Below are 18,491 nucleotides of genomic sequence, written 5' to 3' on the forward strand. Positions count from 1 at the left end.
GATAGCAAATGTTCCTTTTTTCCAAAAATATTATTTTTGTAGACGAAATAGCTACCGTTTGTTCATCATGCTTGGCTGAGAAATCAACCGGAAAATGCTACCACTACAACGCCAAACTTCTTTCAAAATTAACTCCATAATATCGACAGAAACACGGCAAACGTTGTTTAGGATCCATCCTCAAGGTGTTTTTAACATTTATATTCGATAATATATCCTTCGGGGCAATTGGTTTCTCATAAGAAGCGATTGGAAAAATGGCAACCTCAGTATTTTACGCAAGATTTTCTGCGGGAGACACCATGTGACCATTTGCTATATATGGTCCCTTACGGCTATTCTTCAATGGAAATGCATAAAAAGACGTCACAATGCTGTAGACACCTTGGGGAATATGTGGAAAACGTAAGCTCATTCGTAGCTAATTCACAGCCATATAAGGAATCCTTGGCATGAGGCAGTTTTAAAAAATGTGGCACTTCCTGGTTGGATTTTTATCTGGGTTTCGCCTGTAACATCAGTTCTGTTGCAATCACAGACAATATCTTTGCAGTTTTGGAAACGTCAGAGTGTTTTCTATCCAAAGCTGTCAATTATATGCATAGTCGAACATCTTTTCGTGACAAAATATCTTGTTTAAAACGGGAACATTTTTCATCCCAAAAATTTAGTAGCGCCCCCTAATGCTTGGACTTGGTAATGGGAACCTGTTTCCATCCTCTTTGTAATGTCTCTCTTTTTCTCTCTTTCAGTCTCTCTCTCTCTCCGTATTTCTGTTTCTCTGTGTATTTCTGTCTCTCTCTGTGTATTTCTTCTCTCAAGGTCTGTCCTCAATCGAGATATGTTGTTCCTTTTCTTTACAATGCATTGCATAATCAGAAGAGTCAGCGTGTAGGTATATTAAAAACACCAGGACCAATCTTCCACTAGCTGCATGACTCTCCCTCTCCTTCTTTAGTTCTCTCTCATTTACTCCTCTTTCGTTTGGAGATTAACTGTTGGTTTTTGTTTATTATTTGTCATATTGTCAATATAAAGATCAACCAACCGATATGTTTGATCTTCACATAAAACAGCAGTTATATAAAGTTTGAATAATATATATTTTTGCTTGTACCACTTTTTGAAGTTTCTTTCACTACAACTTCTTCAGAAGATGTCCTTCTTGTTTATTTGCATCATCTCCTTCCCTCCTCCTTTCCTTTCTGTCTTGTTTAATGTGTCATTGTATTTTATTTATCTGTTAAATGTGTTCCACCATGCACCATCCTGGCTACCAGTCTGTCCTCTGTCTGTTAGTGCGTCTGTTGTGTCGTTGTGTTGCTGCATGGGCTCTCTGCACACTGGGATTTATCTTGCTCTCTCTCCCTTCTCCTGCTCTCTCTCCCCTCTCCTGCTCTCTCTCTCCCCTCTCCTGCTCTCTCTCTCCCCTCTCCTGCTCTCTCTCTCTCCCCTCTCCTGCTCTCTCTCTCTCCCCTCTCCTGCTCTCTCTCTCTCCCCTCTCCTGCTCTCTCTCTCTCCCCTCTCCTGCTCTCTCTCTCTCTCCCCTCTCCTGCTCTCTCTCTCTCTCTCTCCCCTCTCCTGCTCTCTCTCTCTCTCCCCTCTCCTGCTCTCTCTCTCTCTCCCCTCTCCTGCTCTCTCTCTCTCCCCTCTCCTGCTCTCTCTCTCTCTCTCTCTCCCCTCTCCTGCTCTCTCACTCGCTCTCTCTCCTCCCACTCTCTCCCCTGTCTGTAGTGAGGGATGTTTGTTGACATCTGCTCTGTGTGTTTCTCTTTAGGGGACGTGCTGTTTCAGATGGCTGAGGTCCACAGACAGATCCAAGTACAGCTAGAGGAGATGGTGGGTATATGAACCTTCATAAGGACTTTATGACGCATTCATAAGCAGATTGCAAGAGGAGATGGTGGGTATATGAACCTTCATAAGGACGTTATGACACATTCATAAGCAGATTGCTAGAGGAGATGGTGGGTATGTGAACCTTCATAAGGACTTTATGACACATTCATAAGCAGATTGCTAGAGGAGATGGTGGGTATATGAACCTTCATAAGGACGTTATGACACATTCATAAGCAGATTGCTAGAGGAGATGGTGGGTATATGAACCTTCATAAGGACATTATGACACATTCATAAGCAGATTACTAGAGGAGATGGTGGGTATATGAACCTTCATAAGGACATTATGACACATTCATAAGCAGATTGCAAGAGGAGATGGTGGGTATATGAACCTTCATAAGGACGTTATGACACATTCATAAGCAGATTGCTAGAGGAGATGATGTACTGTAGGAATAGAGGTGAAATAACTTTGATTTAAATGCTGAGCTGTAGTCTAAGAACAGCATTCTCATGTAGGTGTTCCTTCTGTCCAGGTGGGAAAGGGCAGTGTGGGGTAAAGTAGAGATTGTGTCATCTGTTGGGGCGGTACGCAAATTAGAGTGGGTCCTGGGTGTCTGGGATGATGGTGTTGATGTGAGCCTGACAAGTCTTTCAAAGCAGTTCATGGCTACAGATGTGGGTGCTACGGGGCGATAGTCATTTAGACTAGTTACCGTGGTGTTCTTGGGCACAGGGACTATGGTGGTCAGTGAAGACACTTGCAAGCTGGTCAGCGCATGCGCCGAGTATGCATCATGGTAATCCGTCTGGCCCTGTTAATGTTAACCTGTTTCAAGGTCTTACTCACATTGGCTACGGCGAGTGTGATCATACAGTTGTCTGGAACAGCTGGTGCTCTCATGCATGTTTCAGTGTTGCTTGCCTCGAAGCGAGCATAGAAGGTATTTAGCTCGTCTGGTAGGCTTGCGTCACCGGGCAGCTTGCGGCTGGGTTTCCCTTTGTAATGCGTGATAGTTTGCAAGCCCTGCCACAATAAAGACACGCCCCCTCCCCTGAGCGTACCTGAAGCTGCCGTTCTGTCCTGTTAATAAAGACACGCCCCCTCCCCTGAGCGTACCTGAAGCTGCTGTTCTGTCCTGTTAATAAAGACACGCCCCCTCCCCTGAGCGTACCTGAAGCTGCTGTTCTGTCCTGTTAATAAAGACACGCCCCCTCCCCTGAGCGTACCTGAAGCTGCTGTTCTGTCCTGTTAATAAAGACACGCCCCCTCCCCTGAGCATACCTGAAGCTGCTGTTCTGTCCTGTTAATAAAGACACGCCCCCTCCCCTGAGCGTACCTGAAGCTGCTGTTCTGTCCTGTTAATAAAGACAGCTGCTGTTCTGTCCTGCGGATGGATAGAAAAGACACCCTGAACGTACCTGAAGCTGCTGTTCTGTCCTGTTAATAAAGACACGCCCCCTCCCCTGAGCGTACCTGAAGCTGCCGTTCTGTCCTGTTAATAAAGACACGCCCCCTCCCCTGAGCGTACCTGATGCTGCTGTTCTGTCCTGTTAATAAAGACACGCCCCCTCCCCTGAGCGTCCATGCAGCTGAACCTGAAGCTGCTGTTCTGTCCTGTTAATAAAGACACGCCCCCTCCCCTGAGCGTACCTGAAGCTGCTGTTCTGTCCTGTTAATAAAGACACTCCCCTCCCCTGAGCGTACCTGAAGCTGCTGTTCTGTCCTGCGGATGGATAGATAAAACAGCTGTTGTAAAACCAGCGTTAGAAGCATGTATGTGTTATTCTAAGGCTTCGGATATATGATGTTCCTCCTATATGATCACATGATCAGGATGTACACCTGGTCCGACCTCTGTTCTGTTGTGAGAGTGATGTCACCGTTAACCCTGTGCTTCTCTACACCCCTCAATCTCTCCATCTGTCCGTCCATGCAGCTGAAGTCTTTCCACAACGAGCTGCTGTCTGAGCTGGAGAAGAAGGTTGAGCTGGATGCTCGTTACCTGACGGTGAGCATCTGACTAAATGTCTGAAACACGCACACGCACACGCGCACGCACACGCGCACGCACACACACACACAGACACACACACAGACACACACACACACACACACACACACACTAGGGCTGTGACGATATCCGTATTGCAATGGTTTTTCCATGCCAAAGATGAAAACATAAAGCATATTTAACTCTTTGTTCCTTTTAGAAACATGCTGTAGAATATTATGTGCTGTAGCTTGGGGGGAAATACAGGACTCTGGATGACAACATAATGATGTTTGTTTCCAACATTCGGGCTGTTTTCCTGAAGAAGTTTTAAATCCGCTTTGTTTTCTGTTTCCTTCCCAACATACTAACGATTTTCATCCCGGCCCAAACACACAAACACACTTTGTGTTTGAACAGCTACACTTTCACCTACTGTCCCCCGCCAGCACCACAGTTATTCAGCACCATCTGTTATTCAGCACCACAGTTATTCAGCACCACTGTTATTCAGCACCATCTGTTATTCAGCACCATCTGTTATTCAGCACCACAGTTATTCAGCACCACAGTTATTCAGCACCATCTGTTATTCAGCACCATCTGTTATTCAGCACCATCTGTTATTCAGCACCATCTGTTATTTAGCACCACAGTTATTCAGCACCATCTGTTATTCAGCACCACAGTTATTCAGCACCATCTGTTATTCAGCACCATCTGTTATTCAGCACCATCTGTTATTCAGCACCACAGTTATTCAGCACCATCTGTTATTCAGCACCATCTGTTATTTAGCACCACAGTTATTCAGCACCATCTGTTATTTAGCACCACAGTTATTCAGCACCATCTGTTATTCAGCACCACTGTTATTCAGCACCATCTGTTATTCAGCACCACAGTTATTCAGCACCACAGTTATTCAGCACCACAGTTATTCAGCACCATCTGTTATTCAGCACCACTGTTATTCAGCACCATCTGTTATTCAGCACCACAGTTATTCAGCACCACAGTTATTCAGCACCACAGTTATTCAGCACCACTGTTATTCAGCACCACAGTTATTCAGCACCACTGTTATTCAGCACCACTGTTATTCAGCACCACTGTTATTCAGCACCACTGTTATTCAGCACCACTGTTATTCAGCACCACTGTTATTCAGCACCACTGTTATTCAGCACCATCTGTTATTCAGCACCACTGTTATTCAGCACCACAGTTATTCAGCACCACAGTTATTCAGCACCACTGTTATTCAGCACCACTGTTATTCAGCACCACTGTTATTCAGCACCACAGTTATTCAGCACCATGTCTTTGCCAAAGTGTTTGGTGTTCTTACTCTGGACCTCCATTTAAACAGTACGGCTCCTTTTCCAGAAAATGAAGCTTTTGAGAGAAAAACTCTTTAGAATATTTAGAAACGACAATAAGCAAAGAGAGAATTACAACCTAACATTTCCTACAGCATGCATTGAAGTCTGAAGCAGCAGGAGTGATATACTTAGAATGAGTGGGCTGTGAGCGGGCTGCAACCAGCCAACTCCATGTGGAGGAGCAGCAGTGTGGCTGTGCTGCAGGTTAGGGGGACGAGGTGGTGTTGTCATCATCATACACCATTGTACTAGCTGTAGAATTAGACTGTTGGGTATGCTAGTTATAGCATTTGACTGTTGGGTACGCTAGTTATAGCATTAGACTGTTGGGTATGCTAGTTATAGCATTAGACTGTTGGGTATGCTAGTTATAGAATTAGACTGTTGGGTATGCTAGTTGGGTACGCTAGTTGTAGCATTAGCCTGTTGGATACACTAGCTGTAGCATTAGCCTGCTGGGTACACTAGCTGTAGCATTAGCCTGCTGGGTACACTAGCTGTAGCATTAGCCTGTTGGGTACGCTAGCTGTAGCATTAGCCTGTTGGGTACACTAGCTGTAACATTAGCCTGTTGGGTACACTATATATATATGTATATATAATTATTAAAAAAAAAATTATGTTCATTGTTGGAAATACTGTAAGACTGTAAAAACACCAGAAAATCACCTCCAAGTGATTTTATTTTAAGAAATCTGTTCCCCAAGTATGCATAATAGAGACGTGGTCGTATCCAAATGTAAGCAAGGTTTCTGTCTGTTTCTCTGTGTGGACATCCAGGTTTCCCTCCAGCAGCCCTCTCCTATTCATAGCTTGTTTGTCTCTGTTCTGTCCGGCAGTCTGTGGTCGGTCTTTCTTAGAATTCTATTATTATTTTTAAGTCCATTTTTTTTCTTCTCTCTGTCACACTGTTCTGTGGGCAACCGTGTGTACATCCCAGTGTGTACCACCCTATTCCCTATGTAGTGCACTACTGTTGACCAACATCAATAGGGTTCTGGTTAAAAGTAGTGCACTCTATAGGCAATAGGATGCCATTTTGGATACAAGCCAGTGTTCTGGGAACTCTTATGAAACTGGGTTCAAACCGAACCCTGCCAATAGCTGATGTTAAATATGCCCCATTCTTCAGTAACTGGAGGCTATATTCCCACAATGAATCTCCGATTTCTATTTCCACTGTAGACCCATCAGAGATGTTTCTGTTCCGTGACACTGATAAGAGATCAACCATCAATTGGTTCACTAATCCTCTGATGCTTATTTTTTTCAATAGGAAAACACACACACACACACACACACACACACACACAGAAAACACTTTTCCTTTCTGAATGCCATCTGTCAAACAAGCCAGAGCCCTCATACATTATCATCCATTTCGAATGGCACCCTTTTCCCTATATAGTGCACTACTACCCTATGGATTTTCATTAAAAGTAGTGGACTATCTAGGGCCCTCAAACTCAACTCTGGACCTTGAAGTCAGTTCCACTACTTTTTTTTTCATTGTTCCCCTCTAATCAGGCACTGACTTAGACCTGGTTAATTATTAGGTAGGACAGAAAACCAGCGGGCTCTGGACCTCGTAGGGTAAGAGTTGAGTACCCCTGGAATAGGGAATAGGGTGCCATTTGGAACCTAGCCTTGTTCTGGGTATTACAATGCCATCAATTCACAGTAATGAATTCCTTTTAAAAAATGGCATCAGCGATAATAGCAATGGTTTTGCTTTGTGAATTATTAATGTTTCTTGCGAGTCATTTCAGGAAAAACAGACATTTTCCATCAGGAAGGAAACTTGTTGTTGCTACACTACTCCCTATGGAGGAATCTCACTCTCTCTCTCTGTCTCTCTGTCTCTGTCTCTCTCTCTGTCTCTCTCTCTGTCTCTCTCTGTCTCTCTCTGTCTCTCTCTGTCTCTCTCTGTCTCTCACTCACTCACTCACTCACTCACTCACTCTCTCTGTCCCTCTGTCTCTCACTCTCTCTCTCTCTCTCTCTCTCTCTCTCTCTCTCTCTCTCTCTCTCTCTCTCTCTCTCTCTCTCTCTGTCTCTCTCTGTCTCTCTCTCTCTCTCTCTCTCTCTCTCTCTGTCTCTCTCTCTCTCTCTCTCTCTCTCACTCTCTCTCATTCTAACTCTCTCACTCTAACTCTCTCTCTGTCTCTCTCGCTCTCACTCTCTCTCTCTGTCTCTGTCTCTCTCTCTCTGTCTCTCTCTCTCTCTCTCACTCACTCACTTATACTCAGACAAAATCCCACTAATTTATCAGGCCTGCATTGTTAGAGCATGTATGTGGTATATCTGAAAGGGTAGGCGGTAAACAACACGAACAAATAAAAGCCACCTGAAGACCTCGTCCCTTTTCCCACTACGAGACATGAAGGAGAGTCTGAGGAACGGGGTGGTGAAAGAGAATTCTACTTTTCACATTACACCCTTACCTTACCTTACCTTACCTTACCTTACCTTACCTTACCTTACCTTACCTTACCTTACCTTACCTTACCTTACCTTTCGTTGTGGCTTGGTCCGCAGCTCAAATTGAGCATCAGTATCACAGGAGACACTAGCCAGTAAGCACAAACAATTCAACAATGACACACTTTTATTCTAAAACATATTACACTATTGAATAATGCAATATTTCACACGTCTGTACGTGCAGACAAAAGGGTTTATTGTCTCGTTTTGTAGGCTACACGTTACGTTTTATCAAGACAAAAGCACAGAGTTGCTATAGCAGCAAGTCTTCAAGTACCGTTTGCCAGTCAGAAATGTACGATTCATCCTCTCAAACCAATATAAAGTACAATAGGCTTATTTTACAACAAACCAGGCTTCCTTGACTTATCTCTCTCTCTCTCTCTCTCTCTGTCTGAAAAATGATTACTTGACCAGCATTTTACAACCGCTGTCAATCACTCACAGATGTCAGGGCTTGAACACGTTCCTGAAATGCCAAACGGTTGAACAGGAAAACTTACCATAGATTACCAATCCGCTGGACAAAGTTCCCATATGGATTGCCAGTCAGAGACCAATACAAAGTTCACATTATCTCTATCCATAAAACCTCTTCCTGAGCCCCCCTCTGTTCCACACTGTGTGATCCTGATTCAACTGGTCAGCTCATCATCAAGCCCTTGATGAGTTGAATCACATGTGTTAGTCATGGAATAGATCAGATTACTGGATGTGGCTTGGGTGGGAGTGGGAGATAATGTGTTAAAGTTAATGAGGGAGGATCATAACACACACACACACACACACACACACACATCATGGTAATCATGATGAACCCTCCCATAATGGTCTCCAGCACTGCCACATGATAGACAGCTGTTGAGATGTGCTCAGACAGTTAAGATGACAGGGCTTCAGGAGGCTAATAGATAGTACACACAGGGCCTTAGAGAGACGAGCTCTAAAAGGGCAACTTGTTACATACTCTATGACAGATCCATATAGGGGGACATTGCCCCCTAGACACTGACCTAAGATAAACTCTAAAAGGGCAACTTGTTCCATACTCTATGACAGATCCATATAGGGGGACATTGCCCCCTAGACACTGACCTAAGATAAACTCTAAAAGGGCAACTTGTTCTCCCCATTGCTGATAAACTAACTTTCTGTGTGCTCTCTCCTGCCCCCTTCAGGCTGCGTTGAAGAAGTACCAAGTGGAGCACAAGAGTAAGGGAGAGAGTCTGGAGAAGTGTCAGGCTGAACTGAAGAAACTCCGCAGGAAGAGCCAGGGCAGCAAGAACCCCTCCAAGTACGGAGAGAAGGAGATGCAGGTCAGTCTCTGTGGAAGGGCCGACAGGCTCGGACGGACGCACGGCTACACGCATGGATACACGCGGACAGACACATGGACACACGGCTGCTCACTCACTCTCTCACTCACTCACTCACTCACTCACTCACTCACTCACTCACACAAGCAAGGGATAAAGGGGTCAACACACTTTTGCTCACCTCAGGTCCAGGTCTGTTTGTGCCATCTTAGCTAGCTTTAGATGAATAGTTGGTTAACAGTCTGATGGCCTTGGTGATACAGCTCCACCAGGCTGATGGCTAGCTTTAGATGGTTAGTTGGTAGTACAGCTCCACCAGGCTGATGACTAGCTTTAGATGGTCAGTTGGTAATACAGCTCCACCAGGCTGATGGCTAGCTTTTAGATGGTCAGTTGGTAATACAGCTCCACCAGGCTGATGACTAGCTTTTAGATGGTCAGTTGGTAATACAGCTCCACCAGGCTGATGACTAGCTTTAGATGGTTAGTTGGTAATACAGCTCCACCAGGCTGATGGCTAGCTTTTAGATGGTCAGTTGGTAATACAGCTCCACCAGGCTGATGACTAGCTTTAGATGGTCAGTTGGTAATACAGCTCCACCAGGCTGATGACTAGCTTTTAGATGGTCAGTTGGTAATACAGCTCCACCAGGCTGATGACTAGCTTTAGATGGTTAGTAGGTAGTACAGCTCCACCAGGCTGATGACTAGCTTTTAGATGGTCTTTAGAGTTGGTAGCTCCACCAGGCTGATACAGCTCCACCAGGCTGATGACTAGCTTTAGATGGTCAGTTGGTAATACAGCTCCACCAGGCTGATGACTAGCTTTTAGATGGTCAGTTGGTAATACAGCTCCACCAGGCTGATGGCTAGCTTTTAGATGGGCAGTTGGTAATACAGCTCCACCAGGCTGATGGCTAGCTTTTAGATGGTTAGTTGGTAGTACAGCTCCACCAGGCTGATGGCTAGCTTTAGATGGTTAGTTGGTAGTACAGCTCCACCAGGCTGATGGCTAGCTTTAGATGGTTAGTTGGTAGTACAGCTCCACCAGGCTGATGGCTAGCTTTTAGATGGTCAGTTGGTAATACAGCTCCACCAGGCTGATGACTAGCTTTAGATGGTTAGTAGGTAGTACAGCTCCACCAGGCTGATGACTAGCTTTAGATGGTTAGTTGGTAGTACAGCTCCACCAGGCTGATGGCTAGCTTTTAGATGGTTAGTTGGTAGTACAGCTCCACCAGGCTGATGGCTAGCTTTTAGATGCTGATTAGATGCCCACAGGGCCAGGACTGAGGGTGGAGAGTATTGGAGAACCGTGGACACAGTACTGCTCTGCCCTGAGTGTGGCAGGGAGAGAGAGGGCACACAGGCACACACACACAGGAAGTAAGAAAACAAACTGTTTACTTGTCCTGTTTTGAAACCCTCACTCAGCTTTTTTTCTGTGTCTGTGTTACTCTGGCATGTATCAGTGATTGAATCATTCTGCTCAGGTCCCCTGTTACTGTAGCTCAGCCCACGGGGTTGGGCTGAACGCTGTGTAAAAACAGGTCTGGTAGCTGTAGCAGGTTTGCTCTTGTAAATGTGTGATTCCAGAGTTAGTGTAAGACATGCAGTGTAGTGAGCGGTATCCAGACATAACTGTCAGAGTTAGTGTAAGACATGCAGTGTCGTGAGGGGTAGCCAGACAGAACTGTCAGAGTTAGTGTAAGACATGCAGTGTCGTGAGGGGTAGCCAGACATAACTGTCAGTGTAAGACCTGCAGTGTGGTGAGGGGTAGCCAGACATAACTGTCAGTTAGTGTAAGACATGCAGTGTAGTGAGGGGTAGCCAGACATAACTGCCAGAGTTAGTGTAAGACATGCAGTGTCGTGAGGGGTAGCCAGACAGAACTGTCAGTTAGTGTAAGACATGCAGTGTAGTGAGGGGTAGCCAGACAGAACTGTCAGAGTTAGTGTAAGACATGCAGTGTAGTGAGGAGTAGCCAGACAGAACTGTCAGTGTAAGACCTGCAGTGTGGTGAGGGGTAGCCAGACATAACTGTCAGTTAGTGTAAGACCTGCAGTGTGGTGAGGGGTAGCCAGACAGAACTGTCAGTGTAAGACCTGCAGTGTGGTGAGGGGTAGCCAGACATAACTGTCAGTTAGTGTAAGACCTGCAGTGTGGTGAGGGGTAGCCAGACATAACTGTCAGAGTTAGTGTAAGACATGCAGTGTAGTGAGGGATAGCCAGACATAACTGTCAGTTAGTGTAAGACATGCAGTGTAGTGAGGGGTAGCCAGACATAACTGTCAGAGTTAGTGTAAGACATGCAGTGTAGTGAGGGATAGCCAGACAGAACTGTCAGTTAGTGTAAGACCTGCAGTGTGGTGAGGGGTAGCCAGACATAACTGTCAGAGTTAGTGTAAGACATGCAGTGTAGTGAGGGGTAGCCAGACATAACTGTCAGTTAGTGTAAGACATGCAGTGTAGTGAGGGGTAGCCAGACAGAACTGTCAGAGTTAGTGTAAGACATGCAGTGTAGTGAGGAGTAGCCAGACAGAACTGTCAGTTAGTGTAAGACATGCAGTGTAGTGAGGGGTAGCCAGACAGAACTGTCAGTTAGTGTAAGACCTGCAGTGTGGTGAGGGGTAGCCAGACATAACTGTCAGTTAGTGTAAGACCTGCAGTGTGGTGAGGGGTAGCCAGACATAACTGTCAGTTAGTGTAAGACCTGCAGTGTAGTGAGGGGTAGCCAGACAGAACTGTCAGAGTTAGTGTCAGACATGCAGTGTGGTGAGGGGTAGCCAGACAGAACTGCCAGAGTTAGTGTAAGACATGCAGTGTGGTGAGGGGTAGCCAGACAGAACTGTCAGAGTTAGTGTAAGACATGCAGTGTGGTGAGGGGTAGCCAGACAGAACTGTCAGTTAGTGTAAGACATGCAGTGTGGTGAGGGGTAGCCAGACAGAACTGTCAGTTAGTGTAAGACCTGCAGTGTGGTGAGGGGTAGCCAGACAGAACTGTCAGAGTTAGTGTAAGACATGCAGTGTAGTGAGGAGTAGCCAGACAGAACTGTCAGAGTTAGTGTCAGACATGCAGTGTAGTGAGGAGTAGCCAGACAGAACTGTCAGAGTTAGCAGACATCCAGCTGAACCATACTAAAGCTGGAGCCAGAGTTAGGAGACATCCAGCTGATCCATACTAAAGCTGGAGCCAGAGTTAGCAGACATCCAGCTGATCCATACTAAAGCTGGAGCCAGAGTTAGGAGACATCCAGCTGATCCATACTAAAGCTGGAGCCAGAGTTAGCAGACATCCAGCTGATCCATACTAATGCTGGAGCCAGAGTTAGCAGACATCCAGCTGATCCATACTAAAGCTGGAACCAGAGTTGGAGACATCCAGCTGATCCGTACTAAAGCTGGAGCATGAGTTAGGAGACATCCAGCTGATGCATACTAAAGCTGGAGCCAGAGTTAGGAGACATCCAGCTGATCCATACTAAAGCTGGAGCCAGAGTTAGCAGACATCCAGCTGATCCATACTAAAGCTGGAGCCAGAGTTAGCAGACATCCAGCTGATCCATACTAAAGCTGGAGCCAGAGTTAGCAGACATCCAGCTGATCCATACTAAAGCTGGAGCCAGAGTTAGCAGACATCCAGCTGATCCATACTAAAGCTGGAGCCAGAGTTAGCAGACATCCAGCTGATCCATACTAAAGCTGGAGCCAGAGTTAGCAGACATCCAGCTGATCCATACTAAAGCTGGAGCCAGAGTTAGCAGACATCCAGCTGATCCATACTAAAGCTGGAGCCAGAGTTAGCAGACATCCAGCTGATCCATACTAAAGCTGGAGCCAGAGTTAGCAGACATCCAGCTGATCCATACTAAAGCTGGAGCCAGAGTTAGCAGACATCCAGCTGATCCATACTAAAGCTGGAGACATCCAGCTGATCCATACTAAAGCTGGAGCCAGAGTTAGACATCCAGCTGATCCATACTAAAGCTGGAGCCAGAGTTAGCAGACATCCAGCTGATCCATACTAAAGCTGGAGCCAGAGTTAGCAGACATCCAGCTGATCCATACTAAAGCTGGAGCCAGAGTTAGCAGACATCCAGCTGATCCATACTAAAGCTGGAGCCAGAGTTAGCAGACATCCAGCTGATCCATAAAAGCTGGAGCCAGAGTTAGCAGACATCCAGCTGATCCATACTAAAGCTGGAGCCAGAGTTAGCAGACATCCAGCTGATCCATACTAAAGCTGGAGCCAGAGTTAGCAGACATCCAGCTGATCCATACTAAAGCTGGAGCCAGAGTTAGGATACATCCAGCTGATCCATACCACCTGACTGCTGCTGTGAGACGTGATGCGGAAGCTGTTCAGGGACCATCAATAATATTAAATCAATCAAATGTATTTATAAAGCCCTTTATACATCATCCGATGTCACAAAGTGCTGTACAGAAACCCAGCCCAAAAAAAACAAACAGCAAGCAATGCAGATGTAGAAGCACGTTGGCTAGGAAAACCTCCCTAGAAAGGCAGGAACCTAGGAAGAAACCTAGAGAGGAACCAGGCTCTGAGGGGTGGCCAGTCCTCTTCTGGCTGTGCCGGGTGGAGATTATAACAGTACATGGCCAAGATGTTCAAACGTTCACAGATGACCAGCAGGGTCAAATAATAATAATCACAGAGGTTGTAGAGGGTGCAACAGGTCAGTTCCTCAGGAGTAAATATCAGATGGCTTTTCATAGCAGAGAGTTAGAGAGTTGAAAACATCAGGACCGGGACAAGGTGATTGAGTAAAAGGCGGTATATTACCTTGTAATATGTATTCTACTACCTCACCCACAGCATACCATGGGTCATCCTCAGTCAGTCCCATCCTCCCCTGAAAGCTCGATTCAGTGTATTTATCAGGGAGTCAAACTCCGACCAAGGCCTCTTTATACAGATGAGCTCTGAATGACAAAAATACACACATCAAATGCGAAACAAAAACAATGTCATAGAAAACAAACACATTGGCCGTGTCCCAATTCCCATACTTGCATTCTAAATAGTAGTCATTTTAGGTTTTCGAGAATAGAACGTTTTAATAGTGTGAAATTTAAACAATCAGGTATGCTTTAAATGTGAGGATGTTATACTCATTTTTGGCTTTTCATCTAGTAGAATTCACTGAGGAAGAGAACGGTCTTTCCAGGCTCACTGTTTGACAACAGCTGTTAATGAGATAAGAGGACATGACGCACCCGAATCAACCAATGGCGCATTAGGGTCACACATTCTCTGTATGGGTGAGCCTGGTATGTTGATTTAAAAAGTATGGCTTGTCTGTTTGCTTGTTGGGCCCACCTGCAGACAGGTCCAACTCATCTAGCCGTGGTCCGAATAACACACGCTACCTTACCAGGGAGAGGAGAAAGCAATCTCCCTTCTCATTTTCACACTGCTCAATTTTCCTGATCATATCACGTACAATATGGCCGTGGGCAAGGGAGGGAGGGAGAGAGGGAGAGAGGGAGAGAGGGAGAGAGGGAGAGAGGGAGAGAGGGAGAGAGAGAGATTTGTGCTGGGAGGGGGAGGGAGGGAGTGGGAGGGACACACAGAGAGGGACAGAGAGGACTACAGAACTCAGTCCTTTGTGCTGGAGCCCCACTGGGACTAAGCAACTACAGCTTACAGTCCCCCTCACACACACACGCAAACACACACACTCCACTAGGACTACAGAACAGCAGCCTACAGTCCTACACAGACTCTTATACCGCCAACATTGAAACAGCAGCCAACTACAGTAGTAACTCACCAGCCTGGGAACAACAGCCAGCTACAGTAGTAACTCACCAGCCTGGGAACAACAGCCAGCTACAGTAGTACCTCACCAGCCTGGGAACAACAGCCAGCTACAGTAGTACCTCACCAGCCTGGGAACAACAGCCAACTACACTAGTAACTCACCAGCCTGGGGGGACTATATCTAACATGGTGATGCTATTAGAGAAACTGATTAAAAGCTGATTGATTCATTCCAATCATTCTAACACATACCTTCTAACAGGGTTGTGAATGTTGAACGCTGATGTTGTTTTTCCTCATAATATAATACACACACTAAACATGTGTTGAAGATGGCGGTGGGTGTGACAATGTTTTCTTCTCTTCTGTTGTGTCAGGGAAGTAAATGATGTGTGAGTGCAGTCTGGTGGAGGACAGGAATGGTTAAGTTTCTCTCTTTCCCTCCTCCCTCCTCCCTCTCCCTCCCCCTCCTCCCTCCTCCCTCCCCCTCCTACATCCCTGTGCTCAGTGCTTTTTCTTTGCCTTTTGTAGCACGACACAGAAGCCACACACACACACACACACACACACACACACACACACACACACACACACGCTGCTTAGTAGCCCTGTGATGTTAATGTTGCTAATGATCTCGTTATGTCGTTGACTAGAGTGGACCAAGGCTAGGTGCAGCAGGAAGGACCTTTAGATGAATATTACACTCCCCAACACACACACACACACACACCAGCACCACACACACACACACACACACACACACACACACACACACCAGCACACACACACACACACACCAGCACCACACACACACCCCACCACACACACACACACACACCCCAACACCACACACACACACCCCAACACCACACACACACACCCCAACACCACACACACACACACCAACACCACACACCCCAACACCACACACACACCAACACCACACACCCCAACACCACACACACACACACACACCCCAACACCACACACACCCCAACACCACACACACACACACACCCCCGATGCTGTCCTAACCGATTGTATATACAGTTGAAGTCAGAAGTTTTCATACACTTAGGTTGGAGTCATTAAAACTTGTTTTTCAACCAGTCCACAAATTTCTTGTTGACAAACTATTGTTTTGGCAAGTTGGTCTACTTTGTGTGTGACACAAGTAAATGTTCCAACAATTGTTTACAGACAGATTATTTCACTTATTATTCACTGTATCACAATTCCAGTGGGTCAGAAGTTGACTCTGCCTTTAAACAGCCTGGAAAATTCCAGAAAATAATGTCATGGCTTTAGAAGATTCTGATAGGCTAATTGACATCATTTGAGTCAATTGGAGGTGTACCTGTGGATGTATTTCAAGGCCTACCTTCAAACTCAGTGCCTCTTTGCTTGACATCATGGGAAAATCTAAAGTAATCAGCCAAGACCTCAGAAAAATATTGTAGACCTCCACAATTCTGGTTCATCCTTGGGAGCAATTTCCAAATGCCTGAAGGTACCACGCTCATCTGTGTAAACAATAGTACGCAAGTATAAACACCATGGGACCACGCAGCCGTCATACCGCTCAGGAAGGAGACGCATTCTGTCTCCTAGAAATGAACATACTTTGGTGCGAAAAGTGCAAATCAATCTCAGAACAGCAGCAAAGGACCTTGTGAAGATGCTGGAGGAAACAGGTACAAAAGTATCTATATCCACAGTAAAACGAGTCCTATATCGACATAACCTGAAATGCCTCTTAGCAAGGAAGAAGCCACTGCTCCAAAACTGCAATAAAAAAGCAGACTACGGTTTGCAACTGCACATGGGGACAAAGATTGTACTTTATGGAGAAATTCCTCTGGTCTGATGAAACAAAAATAAAACTGTTTGGCCATAATGACCATCATTATGTTTGGAGGAAAAAGGGGGATGCTTGCAAGCCGAAGAACACCATCCCAACCGTGAAGCACAGGGTTGGCAGCCTCATGTTGTGGGGGTGATTTGCTGCAGGATGGACTGATGCACATCACAAAATACATGGCATCATGAGGATGGAAAATCATGTGGATATATTGAAGGAACATCTCAAGACATCAGTTAAAGTTTGGTCGCAACTGGGTCTTCCAAATGGACAATGACCCCAAGCATACTTCCAAAGTTGTGTCAAAATGGCTTAAGGACAACAAAATCAAGGCCATCACAAAGCCCTGACCTCAATCCTATAGAAAATTTGTGGGCAGAACTGAAAAAGCGTGTGTGAGCAAAGAGGCCTAGATCCTGACTGTTACACCAGCTCTGTCAGGAGGAATGGGCCAACATTCATCCAACTTATTGTGGGAAGCTTGTGGAAGGGCTACCCAAAACGTTTGACCCAAGTTAAACAATAAAGGCAATGCTACCAAATACTAATTGAGTGAATGTAAACTTATGACCCACTGGGAATGTGATGAAAGAAAAAAAAGCTGAAATAAATAGAGAGAATTATCATTTTGACGTGTGTGTGTGTGCGTGCGTGTGTGCGTGCTTGTGTGTGTGTGTGTGCGTGTACAGTGAAGAGACGACTTCAGGATGCTGGCCTCCTCGGCATAGTTCCTCTGTCCAGTGTCTGTGTTCTTTTGCCCATCTTCATTTTTTACTTTTATTGGCCAGTCTGAGATATGGCTTTTTCTTTGCAACTCTGCGTGGAAGACCAGCATCCTGGAGTCACTTCTTCATTGTTGACGTTGACTCTGGTGTTTTGCGGGTACTATGTAAGGAAGCTGCCAGTTGAGGACTTGTGTGGCACCTGTTTGTCAAACTAGACACTCTAATGTCCTTTTGCTCAGTTGTGCACCGGGGCCTCCCACTCATCTTTCTATTCTGGTTTGAGCCAGTTTGCACTGTTCTGTGAAGGGAGCAGTGCACAACGTTGTACCAGATCTTCAGTTTCTGGGCAATTTCTCGCATGGAATAGCCTTCATTTCTCAGAACAAAAATAGACTGTGTTTCAGAAGAAAGTTCTTTGTGCTTTTCTTTAAAAAACAAGGACATTTCTAAGTGACCCCAAACTTTTGAACGGAAATGGATGGATGGATGGATGGATAGAGAGATAGATAGATGGATAGAGAGATAGATAGATGGATAGAGAGATAGATAGATGGATAGAGAGATAGATAGATGGATAGAGAGATAGATAGATGGATAGAGAGATGGATAGATGGATAGAGATGGATAGATAGATGGATAGATGGATAGAGAGATAGATAGATGGATAGAGAGATAGATAGATGGATAGGAGATGGATAGATGGAACAGCAGATGGATGTACTAGATGGATAGAGAGATAGATAGATGGATAGAGAGATAGATGATGGATAGATGATAGATGGGAGAGATAGATAGATGGACACAGTTCAGAAATGAACAGGATGATAGATGGATAGTGGAGATGGATAGAGAGATGGATCTTGAATATGGATGAACTTGACTGGATAGAAGATAGATAGATGGATAATGATGGATAGAGAGATAGATGGATAGACAGATAGATAGATGGATAAGAGATAGATAGATGGACAGAGAGATAGATAGATGGATAGATGGATGACAGATAGAAGGATGGAGAGAGGGATAGAGGAGGAGGAGGAGGAGGATAGAGAGATAGAGGAGGAGGAGAGAGAGGATAGATGGATAGAGAGATAG

General features: G+C 45.4%; 1 pseudogene; it reads left to right on the top strand.

Annotated features, from left to right (window-relative positions):
* The first annotated feature begins 1,779 nt into the window (after window positions 1-1,779).
* Window positions 1,780-18,491, top strand: part of LOC135554697 (brain-specific angiogenesis inhibitor 1-associated protein 2-like) — a 45,028-nt pseudogene continuing 28,316 nt past the window's right edge.

This window comes from Oncorhynchus masou, chromosome 14, assembly GCF_036934945.1.
Source record: "Oncorhynchus masou masou isolate Uvic2021 chromosome 14, UVic_Omas_1.1, whole genome shotgun sequence".
NCBI lineage: Eukaryota > Metazoa > Chordata > Actinopteri > Salmoniformes > Salmonidae > Oncorhynchus > Oncorhynchus masou.